Source organism: Mus musculus, chromosome 7 (genome assembly GCF_000001635.26).
Source record: "Mus musculus strain C57BL/6J chromosome 7, GRCm38.p6 C57BL/6J".
In the NCBI taxonomy this organism is placed as follows: Eukaryota; Metazoa; Chordata; class Mammalia; order Rodentia; family Muridae; genus Mus; species Mus musculus.
The window spans coordinates 3,437,323-3,450,514 of NC_000073.6; positions in this window are offsets into that span (position 1 = coordinate 3,437,323).

Consider the following 13,192-nt stretch of genomic DNA (forward strand, 5'->3'; position numbering starts at 1 on the left):
TAATTAAACATGTGAAGGTAGAGAGTCAGTAAAGTGCTTGCCAGGCAAGCATGAGGACAGAGTTGGAACTCCAGAACTCTGGACTGCAAAAGCTGGGCCTGGTGGTCCAGGTCTGTGATCCCAGCACTGGGGAGGCAGAGCCAGGAGGGTCCCCAGATCTATTTCTTCAGGTAGTCTAGCCTCTTCATAAACTATATATGAAGAGTACTGTCTCAAAAACGTAGAGCATCTGAGTGTTGATGCCTGAGGCTGACATCTGGTCTCCACAAATGCACACACAGCATGTAGCCGCACACACAAACACATATGCAGTCTATACGCAGCTGCCTTTGAGTGATGATAGGTGGAGTATGGGCAGGATTTGAGATTCATGAAAGGCAGATTCATGTCCTGCATCTTGCTGAGGACATGAAGGAGAGGTGAAGATTTTTTTTCATATTTTTTTTTATAAAAAGTATCTTTTATTCTGTAACAATTTGATACATATAAGCATTGCATGTCAATCATATCTACCCCCTCCCACCCAGTCCCACGAGGCATACAACACATATCCATATACCTTTCTACCCCACCTCCACCCTGCTAACCGACTGAGTTCAGCCAGTGCTTCCTGCTGGAATGTTGAATGATCTTTTTGCCTTGATCTTGGGCCAGCGACTTTAGCTGCTGTGAGTTTGTGAGCGCAACGGCCACACTAAGTCCTGAACACAGCATCTCACAGCACTCCCTCCATCCTCCAGTGCTTTGCATTGTTTTCTGCTCCCTCATCCAAAATGTTCTCAAAGCCACCAGGAAGTGAGGGGTCAGATCTGGAGCCTCTCATCTCTTAGTTCCCTGTGCACAAATCACTGTGTGCTGGGCACTGGTCCAAGTGCTTTATAACGCACTGCCAAGTCCGATACTCTGCTGTTGAGGGCTCAGTAGAAATACAACCCATCTGAGAACTTAACTGTGGCCCTTCTCAAAGCTGTACAGCTATTATGTGGAAGAAGGTAGAATTCCAACTCAGGTCCTTCACACCACACTCCTGTCTGCTACAAAATATAGAATTATGAGAAAAGCAAGAATGATAAGCTCAAAACTCAGGCATGCCAATTGTGGTAGTACCCACCTTTAATCCCTGGCACTCCAGAGGCAGAAATAAGCAAATCTCTGTGAGTTCTAGGACAACCAGGACCATTTATGATTCCCTGTCTCGAAAATTGTAACAGAAAATTCCCCTTAGGCATTACACTCCCCAGGAATAGAGCCCTCATGCCGTAGTCCATAAATTTATAACTAGTTGTGATGATTCTTTTTTAAGATTTATTTATTTTTATGTATATGATTGCACTGTAGCTGTTTTCAGACACACCAGAGGAGGGCATTGAATCCCATTACATATGGTTGTGAGCCACCATGTGGTTGCTGGGAATTGAACTCAAGAATTAAACTCGGTACTGGGATTCAAACCCATATCCTCTGCAAGAGCAGTCAGTGCTCTTAACCACTGAGCCATCTCTCCAGCCCAAGTTGTGATGATTCTTATAATCCAGTTGTAATTATGAGGAAAACACCGGGCAAAACCTAACTGAGACATGTAGTAAAAAGCATGCCTGAGCATGTGGTCAGAAATGGGCAGAGGACACTGAGAGTGGAGAGCTAGAGAGTCACAGACCCTGCCTTAGCCAGCAGTGGAATGTCTGAACGGCAACAAATGCCAGCGAGGATGTGGGGGAAAGTGAGCCTTTATTCACTGTTGTAGATACCATGGAAGTCAGTGTGGAGGTTTCTCAAAAAACTAAAAATAGAACTACTGTGTTTTAAAACTACCCAGCGGTACCACCCTTGGGTATATAGCCAAAAGACCCCGTGTCCTACCCCATCCCTGGCCATTGCCAGTCTTGTACACAATAAGAAGGAAATGGAACTCAGATGTCCATCATGAGTGCATAATGAAAACCTGGTACAGGGGCAGGAGAGACTGGCTCAGCAGTTAAGCACTTGCTGCACAAGTTTGAGGATCAGACTTTGGAGTCCCCAGACCCCACAGAAATGCCACGTGGGGTGGGCCAACCAGAGTGATCTATGAAAATGTATGTTATAAGGAAACCCATTGCTTTGTGTGCTATTTTTAAAGGGGAAAGTCTGGGTTGGAGAGATGACTCAGTAGTTAAAAGAAAGCACATGGGGATAGAGAGATGACTTGTTGGTTAAGAGCACTGGCTGCTCTTGCAGAGGACCTAGGTTTGAATCCCAGCATCCAATGGGTGGCTCAAAACCATCTGTAACTTCAGCTCCAGAATATCTGACTCTTTTGGCCACAGACACCAGGCACACATGTGGATATATATATATATATATGCAGGCAAAACACTCATACACATAAGATAGTAAAGGCTTTTTTTTTTTTTTTTTTTTTTTTTTTTTTAGCATCTATGTATAGAGCAACAAAATTCAGTTCCCAGAACCCACCTTGAACAGCTCCAGCTCCAAGGACTCCAATATCCTCTTCTGGCCTCCTCATTCACACACACACACACACACACACACACACACACACACACACACACACAGAGAGAGAGAGAGAGAGATACACACACACTAGAGATAAAACTCTTTTTTTTTTTTTTTTTTTGGTTTTTCGAGACAGGGTTTCTCTGTGTAGCCCTGGCTGTCCTGGAGCTCACTTTGTAGACCAGGCTGGCCTCGAACTCAGAAATCCGCCTGCCTCTGCCTCCCGAGTGCTGGGATTAAAGGCGTGCGCCACCACGCCCGGCTCGATAAAACTCTTTTTTAAATTTTTAAAAATATTTTATTTCATGTATGAATGCTCTGCTGCATATACATCTGCCTGCCTGAAGAGGGCATCATTTCCTCCTATAGATGTTTGTGAGCCGCCATGCGATTGCTGGGAATTGAGCTCAGGACCTCTGGAAGAACAGCCATTGCTCTTAACCACTGAGCCATCTCACCAGCCAGAGATAAAACTCTTAATAAAAGGAGGCTGGGTGTGGTGATGCATACTTTAATCCTAGCACTTGGAAAGCAGATGCCAGTGGATCTCGGTGAGTTTGAGGCCATCCCGGTCTTCTACACAGTTCTACACCAACCAAGGCTACATAGTGAGACTCAGTCTCAAAACGAATCAAAATAAAAAAATTATTCAGCCAAACGAACAAAAATCTTAAAAAGAGAAAATAAAAAAGTCTGTTGTAAAGTGTGGCTCCTCCACGTAGCTGGAGGAACTTGCTTAACTTGTGTGTGTCTTCATTCCATCATCGTGAGGACAGCTCACGGGCTCAGAACAGCACTGGCTTCCCCCAGGGCCATTTCAAGAAGCAAATGTGGTCATAATCCCTGCAAAGCTGCTTGAAGGCCTCCTGGCACCAGATCATAGCTGCATCTGCCTTTGCAGCTATTATTGTTTATCAAGCGGCACTTCAGGCCTGGCATACAGTAGAGACTGAAGACGGACCCCTGAGGAGCTGACAGTCTGCCCGTGGAAACAGATATTAATCCCACCATCATGCTAATGGCCATGTAATTATAAACTGAGATAAGTGCTAAGAAAGATCACCAACCGTTTCCTTTTCTCTTTGAGTTTGTGTCTCGCCAGCTCAGACAATCCCAGAGAGCTGTGCAACTGTGGGGCTTAGCGGGGTGGAAGGAAGTGCCTCTGGTTTGGGAAAATGGTTCTGCCTTGTGGAATCTCCACCTGGAACACATGCATGCCTGAGCCAGAGGATAACATCAGGTAGCTATCTTCCTTTATCATTCTCTACCGTATTTCCTGTAAGACAAGGTCTCCCACTAAACTGAAAGCTGGCTGTTTTGGCTAGATTGGCTGACTAGCAAGCACCCAGAATCTGCCTGCCTCTCTCTGTTTCCCAGCACTAGGGTTGTAGGCATCCACAGCCATCTCCAGCTTGAAAATGGCCTACCTGGGGTCAAGACAAGGAAGGTACTGTCTTGGGATATGACAACCAAGGAGCCTGCAACCTTCCTCCAAGCCTCCCCAAGCATGGCTCTCAGGAAGTAGGAAACTTTTTGTCACTGTGAGAAGATAGTTGATAACAGATGATCAGTTTAAGGCCAGTGTGGTGGTGGACACCTGTCATCTCAGAACTTGGAAGGCTGAGGCAAGTGGGCCTTCCAGGGCTTCATAGCAAGACTTTGTCTCAAGAAACACGTAATTTAGCAGTAGAATGCTAATGTACACAGGGAGGAGGGTGTGTGCAGCTCAGCAGGAGAGTGCTGCTGGCTGAGGATTCACTAGTGAGGGGTTGGGAGCATGGCAGTAGCAGTGGTGAGCTAGTGGTAGGTGCTTACATAGCATGTGTAAGACTTTGGGTTCCAGCCTTAGTACCACAAGATAGATAGATAGATGGATACATACATACATACACACATACACACATACAAAGAAAGATACATAGATATATAGATGATAGATATAGATGGTGTGGTGGTTTGTATATGCTTGACCCAGGGACTGGGGCTATTAGGACATGTGGCCTTGTTGAAGTAGGTATGATCTTGATGGAGGAAGTATGTCATTATGGACGTGGGCTTGAAAACCCAACTCCTAGCTGCCTGGAAGCCAGTCTTCTAACAGCCTTAAGATGAAGATGTAGAACTCTCAGTTCCCCCTGCACTATGTCTGCCTGGACACTGCCATGCTTCTGCCTTGATGATACCAGACTGAACCTCTGAACCTGTAAGCCAGCCCAATGAAATGTTGTTCTTATGAGAGTTGCCTTGGTCATGGTGTCTGTTCACGACAGTAAAACCCTAACTAAGACAGATTGATAGATAAGTGACTGATGATAGACAGACAGGCAGATGACAGAATATTAAACAGATGATAGATAATAGATTAGATAGCTAAATAGATTAGATAGATAGATAGATAGATAGATAGATAGATAGATAGATAGATAGATAGATAGATACTAAAGGAAACCTTTGCAAAACTGAAGAGGGCCAATGTTTTATTTTGGCTTACAATTTTAAGTTTCAGCCCACAGCCAGCTGGCCCTGTGACTTTGGGTCTGTTGCTGTGGTAGAGGAGGCCTGCACACCCCATGGAAGCAGAAAGCAACAAGGTGGGTCCTGGCAGTTCTCTAAAGGACTTCCCCCATGATTTCATTTCCTTCTTCTAGGCCTTGCCAGTTTGGCAAAATGGGCTAGCCAGGGAGTCTCCAGAAACCCATGTTTCTCTTCCTCTGGAATAAACGCACATGCTACTGTGCCCTAACACCACCTACCACAGTTTTTATGTGGGTGCACGGCATTGAACTTGGATCCTCACACTTGTGTAGCAAGCACTTTGCCCACTGAGCCATATGAGGAAGTGATCTTGCCCTGGCATCTGTGCTCTCTGCACCTGCTGGGTTTGCAGGCAGCTGCTCTTGGTGAGTGGTTTTTCCTCTTGTAATCCGTGCTTGTGGGTTTGAATCTAAGGCTTTGTGAGACGTCTCTGTGATACGTAAACTAATGCCTGTGCTTGTGTTTCTTCATCAGGGAAATTTGAAAAGGGATGTCTAACATTTGAAAAGCAGAGACATTGGTAAAGCAAGGAAGAGATGTAGTAGAGCTTGTGCTGAGGACAAAAGAGGAACCGCCCTGACGCCGTGCAAGGGCCGCTGCCTCACTTCCTCACTGTGTGATCTTGCCCAAGTTGTTGAGTCTCTGTCTCAGTCTTGTCCTCCGTCTGTGTCCAATCATCCCTAACTCTGGATAATAATATTACCTACTTTATAGGATTGTTGGCAGGGTTAGTGAGCACATCTTTTAAAAGAAGCCTCTCGTATCCTCTCGTATCATATACACCTAATAGACATTACCTGACTGGACAGTGATGGCACACACCTTCAATCCCAGAACTCAGGAGGCAGAAACAGGTGGATCTCTATGAGTTCAAGGCCAGCCTAGTCTACAGAGTAAGTTACAGGACAGCCAAGGCTACAAAGAAAAACCATATCTTAAAAAAATTATAAATAAAATGTAATTTTATATTATGTAATATTAGTATATTAGCTATATAAATAAAATATAAAATTATAAATACAATAAAATTACATTTTGATTGTGGTTGTAGTACCCAGAGCTGAATACAGTTAATAAAGTGGTAGCTATTTTTGTGTTATGGTTTCTCATTTAACCATTCTGTTTTCACTTCGCCCTTTGAGGATTTTGAGTTTGGCTAAGTTTAGACAGAGTTCCAGGGTTTTCAAATGAAAGTAAGGGCTGGAGCAGTGGATGGCCTGGCTACAGATGTGTTAGGACACACAGTACCAATTCCCTGTGTGGGGCTGGACCCAGAGGGAGACAGGCGGGGATGAGGGATGCTCAAATCTTCACTCTTGAGAATTCCTCATTCCTGATCCCCAAATCCTCCAGACACTGCCTCCTGCCAACTCTCTCCCTCCTCCCTCCTCCCTCCTCCCTCCTCCTTACTTATTCTAAAAATACACACACCGACACACGCATGTATTTGCAGTTCTTCTGAAATATTTTGTTGGGTTTTTTCAATTTACATTTTTATTTATTTAACTATTTTCTTTGGGGAGGGGTGCTGCACATATACCACGATGTGCATACAGAGTGGGGGCCCAACTTAGGCGGAGGAAGCCCTTTCTCAACAACATGTGTGTTGGTAGCAAGTTGTCTCTAGCCCTTGAGCAACCCCACTGGCCTAGTTATTTTGGAGACAGAGTCTCATGGAGCCTCGGCTTGAACTCACTAAGTGACTGAGGATGACCTTGAACTCCTGATCGTCCTGTCTCCACCTACAGAATGCTGGGATTAGAAGCTTCCACGCCACACAGTGTTTACATGATGCTGAGGACTGAACCCAAAACTTTGTGTATGCTAGACAAGTGTTCTACTAACTGAGCTATAGCCCACCTTTTTTTCTGAAAATGTAATTTAACTGGGCATCTTGTAGTTTCATGGGAAGTCTGATCACTCGATTTGCAGAGGCTCCCTGAATCTGCTGCACTGATACCAGTGTGCTACAGTGGGAGAAGATGGATGCAGAGGGGTTGCATAGAAAAGAATCAGAGGGTCTGGAGAGATGGCACAGCCGTTAAGGGCCCTCACTGCTCTTCCAGAGGACCTGGGTTCAAATCTCAGCACCTATATGGCAGCTCACAACTGTTTGCAACTCCAAGATCTGACATTCTCACATAGACATACATGCAGGCAAAACGCCAAGGAACATAAAATAAAGGTAAACATTTTTTTAAAAAGAAAAGATTCAGAGTTGGAGCCAGACATAATGGTTCACGCCTTTAATGTAAACACTCAGGAGGCAGATGTGGGTGGATCTCTGAGTTCAAAGCCAGTCTGATGTACTGAGTGAGTTCCAGGACAGCCAGGGCTACACAGAGAAACCCTGTCTCGAAAAAACCAAAAAAGAAAAGATTCAAGCTGCAGATTCCTTGCCCTCTCCCTCACCCCTCCTCTAGCCTTCACAAAGTTGCAGTTTCCCTTATGTGTCCAGGTATAGGAGTGAGGGTCTAGCAGAGTCTGGCAGCATCAGCTCCAGAAATGATTCATCGTTACTCATTTCGTGTGCAGAAGAAAACAAGAAGTGCTAAAATGTGAGGTGTGAGAAGCCACAGGATGTGGGGACAGAGGAAGGTGTTGGGCTCCCTATCAGTGTTTTTAAAATTATAATTATTATTACACTTGGGACCTGGAGAGATGGCTGCTCATCTAGAGGTCCTGAGTTCATATCCCAGCCCTTACACAGTGGCTCACAACCAGCTGTCATTCCGGTTTCAGGGCTCCAATGTCTTCATCTGGACTCCATGGACCTGAATACAAACAAACACATTGTCCAGACGTACATGCAGGCAAAACATCCATACACATAAAATTATTATTACATTGTGTGTGTGTGTGTGTAGTGTCTATTCCTAGTTGTCAATTTGACCATATCTGACATGAACTACAATCCAGAATTGGAGGGCTCACCTGTGATCCCAATCTTGAGGCTGGGAGACACGTTTCTGACCTAGATCTTGGCAAGGAGATCTCTGAGTTCAAGGACAGCCTGGAACAAGCAAGTCCCAGATCCAAGTGTGGTGCCACACACCTTTAATCTGGGACACACCTTCTGCTGGAAGCATACATAGGACATTGGAAGAAGAAAGATTCACTCTTCTTTTCCTGCTTGTCTTGTGGGACTGAGCAACTGCTAAATCCTTGGACTTCCATTCACAGCTGCTGCTGACCATTGTTGGGAGTTGGACTGCAGACTGTAAGTCAACAACAAATTCCCTTAATACAAAGAGACTACCCATAAGTTCTGTGAGTCTAGAGAACTCCGACTCGTGTGTGTGTGTGTGTGTGTGTGTGTGTGTGTGTGTGTGCGCGTGTGCTATAAGAGCTGATTCTCTTCTACCAGCTTCCACCTTCCACCACATGGGTCTTGAATTCAGGCAGTTAGCAGGTTTGACAGCAATAACACATATATTTAATAATAATCAATAGCCCATGTTATTGTCCCATTTTCCAGTGTTTTGAAGGCCTATTGAATTCTATTTTCAAGTACAGAGGCAAGCATCAACCTGAGATGCATCAGGAGATAAAACGCCGGCCACACAGCATGAGGATATGAGTTCAATTCCCAGTGCCCACATTTTAAAATGCTGGATTAATGATCTGAGGAGGTAGCTCAGTGGGTAAAGTATACACTGTGTTAGCGAGAACTGGAGGTTAAGTCCCCAGCAACAAGAAACTATCAGGTGGACCTGGTGTAGCCTGTAATGCCAATGCTTCCAAGGAAATGTGACAGGTGGTTCCAGGAGCCAGCTGGCCAGCTTGTCTACCTCATCCCAGTGAGCTCGGGATTCAACTGAGAGACCCTGACTCAATAAATAAAGTGAAGAGCATTAGAGAGCACTCCTGATGTCAACCTTAGGCCTCCACGGGCACAAACGTGCACATTCGTGTGTGTGCATGCACACGCATGAAAAAAAGAGAAAGAGAAAAAGACGGGGGAACGGAGGGAGAAATATAATTTTTAAAAGTTTTGACTGTTTATGAATTTGAGGTACAATCTTTTTTTTTTCTTCTTTTTTTTTGAGGGGAGGAATTTGAGACAGGGCTTCTCTGGGTAGCCCTGGCTTTTCTGGAACTTGCTTTGTAGATCGGGGTGGCCTCGAATTCAAAGATATCTACCAACCTCTGCCTCCCAAGTACTGGGATTAAAGATGTACATCATCACTGCCCCATACACTGGACAATTTTCAATATTTACAAACACTCATGACATCTCCACTCTATTTGGGTTTTGTTTGTTTTGTTTTAGGCACAATCTCACATCTCCCAGGCTGATCCTGAACACTCCGTGCAGCTGAAGCCCTGACCCTCCTGCTACCATCTCCCAAGAGACTGGATTGATTATAAGACCGCAGCACATTTTTCTGGTGTGTACAGTGCTGGGGGTTGGATCCAGGGCACTGTACATGTTAGGCAAGCATTCCATTTACACTGACCACATCCCCGGACACACAGGTCACATTTTTTCTAGCCACTCAGACATTTGGGTTGCTTCAACCTCTTGGTTATTGTAAATAGTTATGCTTCAAGCATGGATTCCCATCTGTTTGAGCACTAGCAAGATAGCTCATTGGATAAAAGTCACTTGCTATCAAGCCTGACCTGAGTTCAATTCCAGGAATCCACATGCTGTTAGGAGAGGATCTATTCCCACAAATTGTCCTCTGATCTCAGTCCACATGGATGCCATGGCAAGCACAGACCCACCTGAACGCACACACACACACTGATGAATAAATGCAATTAAAAATGGAAATATCTGAATCCCGATGTCGATTAATTTGGGTCTTCACTCAGTCTTTGAACTGCTGAGTCATGTGGTAGGTCTATTTTGGGTTAGAATTTGAAGTATGAACTTCCACTGACTCAGTCAGTGACTCACACTGAGGAAAGCCCAGTGGGGAGTAGCTTTTAAGAGCCTGACATTGGCTACCATGGAGAGCAATGCATTGTATTCTTGAAAATTGAGAAGAGTAGATTTGAAGTGTGCTCCTCACAAGAAAATGACGACTAGGTGAGGTTTTTCATGCTCATCAGCTTGATTTAGTCATTCCTAAAATGTCAAGTATTTCAAAATGTCACTCTATGCACCACACAGTTTTTATTTGTCAATTAAAAATCAGCTGACTAAAGTTGGGTTTGGAGTGTGCACCTGTAATCCCATCACTGGGGAGCAGAGGAAAGAGGATTGCATGGGGCCAGCCTGGTCTACATAGTGAGTTCTGGGCCAGAGCTACATAGCCCACTGTCTCAAAATAGATAGATTGATAGATGGGAATAGATAGATAATAGAATGATAGATGATAGAGATATGATAGAAGATAGATGATAAATATAGGACAGGTACAGATGGATAGGAATAGGGATAGATTAGATAGAAAAATAGATGATAGATATATAGATAAATGGTAGATATATATAGATGATAGATGATTGATATAGATGATAGAAAGATAGATGGATAGATTAGATAAATAGATAATAGATAGATGGATAGAAAGATGAATAGATTAGATAGATAGAAGATAGATAAATAGATGATAGATGGATAATAGTTGTTAGATGATAGATGATAGCTAGATAGATGATAGACAGATGATAGATAGATGGATGGATGACAGTTAAATAATCATTTCTATATTGTATATATCTATAATCACAGCCCTTGGAAGGTAGAGGTAGAAGACCTGAACTTCAAGGTTGGGCAAGCAAGGTGGCTCAGCCAGTTAGCTCTCCATGACCCACATGGCAGGAGAAAACCAACCCCTGCAAGTTATCCTCTGACTTCCACACGTGTACACGGTAGATGCCTTCAGCCCCCATTAAATAAAATTTAATAAAAATTCAAAATAAAAGAAGTTCAAGGTCTTGGCTACATGATTAGTTCAAGGCTAGCCTGGGCTACAAAAAAATTCTGCCAAAGAAAGAAAGGAAAAGGAAAGGAAGAAATAAGAAAAGAAAGATGAATATTGCAAAATCAGTAATGCTTTAAAAAAATCAATTTAATATTGTTGTCCCAAAACAAAGACAGGATGGTAGCAGGTGCCTTTGCCAGCTGAGCCACCTTGCCGGCCTGATCTTGACTTCCTGAGCCTTCTGCCTCTACCTCCCATGTGCAGGAATTACAGGTATACATTATTACACACAATTTTTAATTTAAAATTTGTTAACTTTTTTTTTTAACCACAATGAGTTTGGGGTCTCCCTTTGTAGCTACACCTCATTTCCCAAAAGATAAGACAAGACTATCTTGTCTTATCACAGAACACAAGAGTGGCGCGGAGCAAGAACCTCACAATATCCCTTTCCAGTGAGGCTAAAGGACTCCATGTTTCCTGATCTTTCTTGGCTTGGGGACAAGGCTTGGCGGGAAGGAGTGCCGGGGGTGGGGGTGGGGGGAGAGAATGAATTGGTGTGGAGAGATGCAAAGCCGAGCTGCATTTCCCAAGGAAAGATTATGTGTTTTTAATACTATCTTTAAGGCCCCTTGTAGCTAGGTTGTCTGAAAAGACAACTACTGACTCTGGGACCCCTCTTTTGCTGGAAACGATCGTTGGCGCCACCTAGTGGCAGGATAGGCGGCGACCCAGACATTCAGCAGGCGCTCCGGAGTGGAATAATGGCTATCACCACTTCCAGCCCTTCTAATTGAGCCTGCTGTTTCTTTTTGATGCAGAGTCTTTCTTCTGGTTATTTATGGACATATGCACAATCACCTCTCCCCAACAACTATCCTGTATATCAATACAGATTCCATGAGTCAGCGATTTGGACAGACGTCACGGTGGATGGCATCTGTTTCAAAGTGTTCAGAGCCTCAGAAGCTGGAGTTATTTATCGGAGAATCATCTGGCCTTCACTCATTGGTGCTGGGCTGGGCTGGGCTGATTCCCAGGCTGAGCACACTCGTGCTAAACAGGTACTCTACCACATTGGCCTACATTACTAGTCTTAACACACACACACACACACACACACACACACACAGAATAACACTTGCTGTTCTTACAAAGGACCCAGGTACAGTTTCCAGCACACACATGACAGTTCATAACCACCTGTTACTCCAGTTCCAAGGGAACTGACATCTGCTTTTGGCTTCTGCGAGTACCACACTCACTGTTGCACTTACATGCACTCAGACTACATGCTCTCCATAAAATAAAAATAAACGTCCTCTTAAAAACTGTATTTTAATGCCAGGCAGTCGTGACACACAGCTTTGATCCCAGCACTTCGGAGGCAGAGGCAAGCAGATCGTTGTGAGTTCAAAGCCACCCTGGTCTAAAAAGCTAGTTTCAGCACAGCCAAGGCTACAAGAAGAAACCCTGTCTGGAGAGAGAGGGGGTGGGTATAAGAAACTGGGCTCACCCTAGCCTGTTCTAACACAGCCCTCCCTCTTCTCTCTGTCTGTGTGTGTGATAGTGGAATATATATACACATATATATTCCACTAAGTTTGAGGGATACCCCACCCCCGCACAGTGGGGTTCTATTTCTGACCTCAGGGCAGGCATAAACCACACCCAAACCCCTGTTTTCAGAGAGGTTCTTTATTAAGCAGGGAAGAAAAGCTAAAGGGGCTGCTTCCTGACTCAGAAAAACAGCACCAAATGACCTTGCAGGTGTGTGTGTGTGAGTGTGTGTGAGTGTGTGTGTGTGAGTGTGTGTGCTGTGTGTGTGTGTTAGTGTGTGTGAGTGAGTGTGTGTGTGTGTGATGTGTGTGTGTGAGAGTGTGTGTGTGTGAGTGTGTGTGTGTGTGTGTGTGTGTGTGTGTGTGTGTGCTGTGTTGCAACAGGCTAGGTTGAGGTGGTGTATTTTGACCAAAGGGGGCTTGTGATTGCTTGGACTTCAATACTTTGATAGCTAGACCTTGGTAGTCAGCCTCAGGAGGAGGAAGTAGCCAAAAAAGGGAATAGACTTTTGGGGGCTAGCTTTAAGAATACCATCCAATGGTTTCTAACAAGGCAGAGGGAATGGGCAGAGAGAAGAGCAAAGCCTGTCAGAGCCATGCTCACCACACTTGAGCTAGCCAGAGTCCCTTCAAAGTCCTGGGTGTTTTTAAAAAATTGTGTGTGCATGTGTGTCTGTTAAAGTTTGAGCATTTGAGTGCAGGCAGCATCCTCAGATGGTGGGA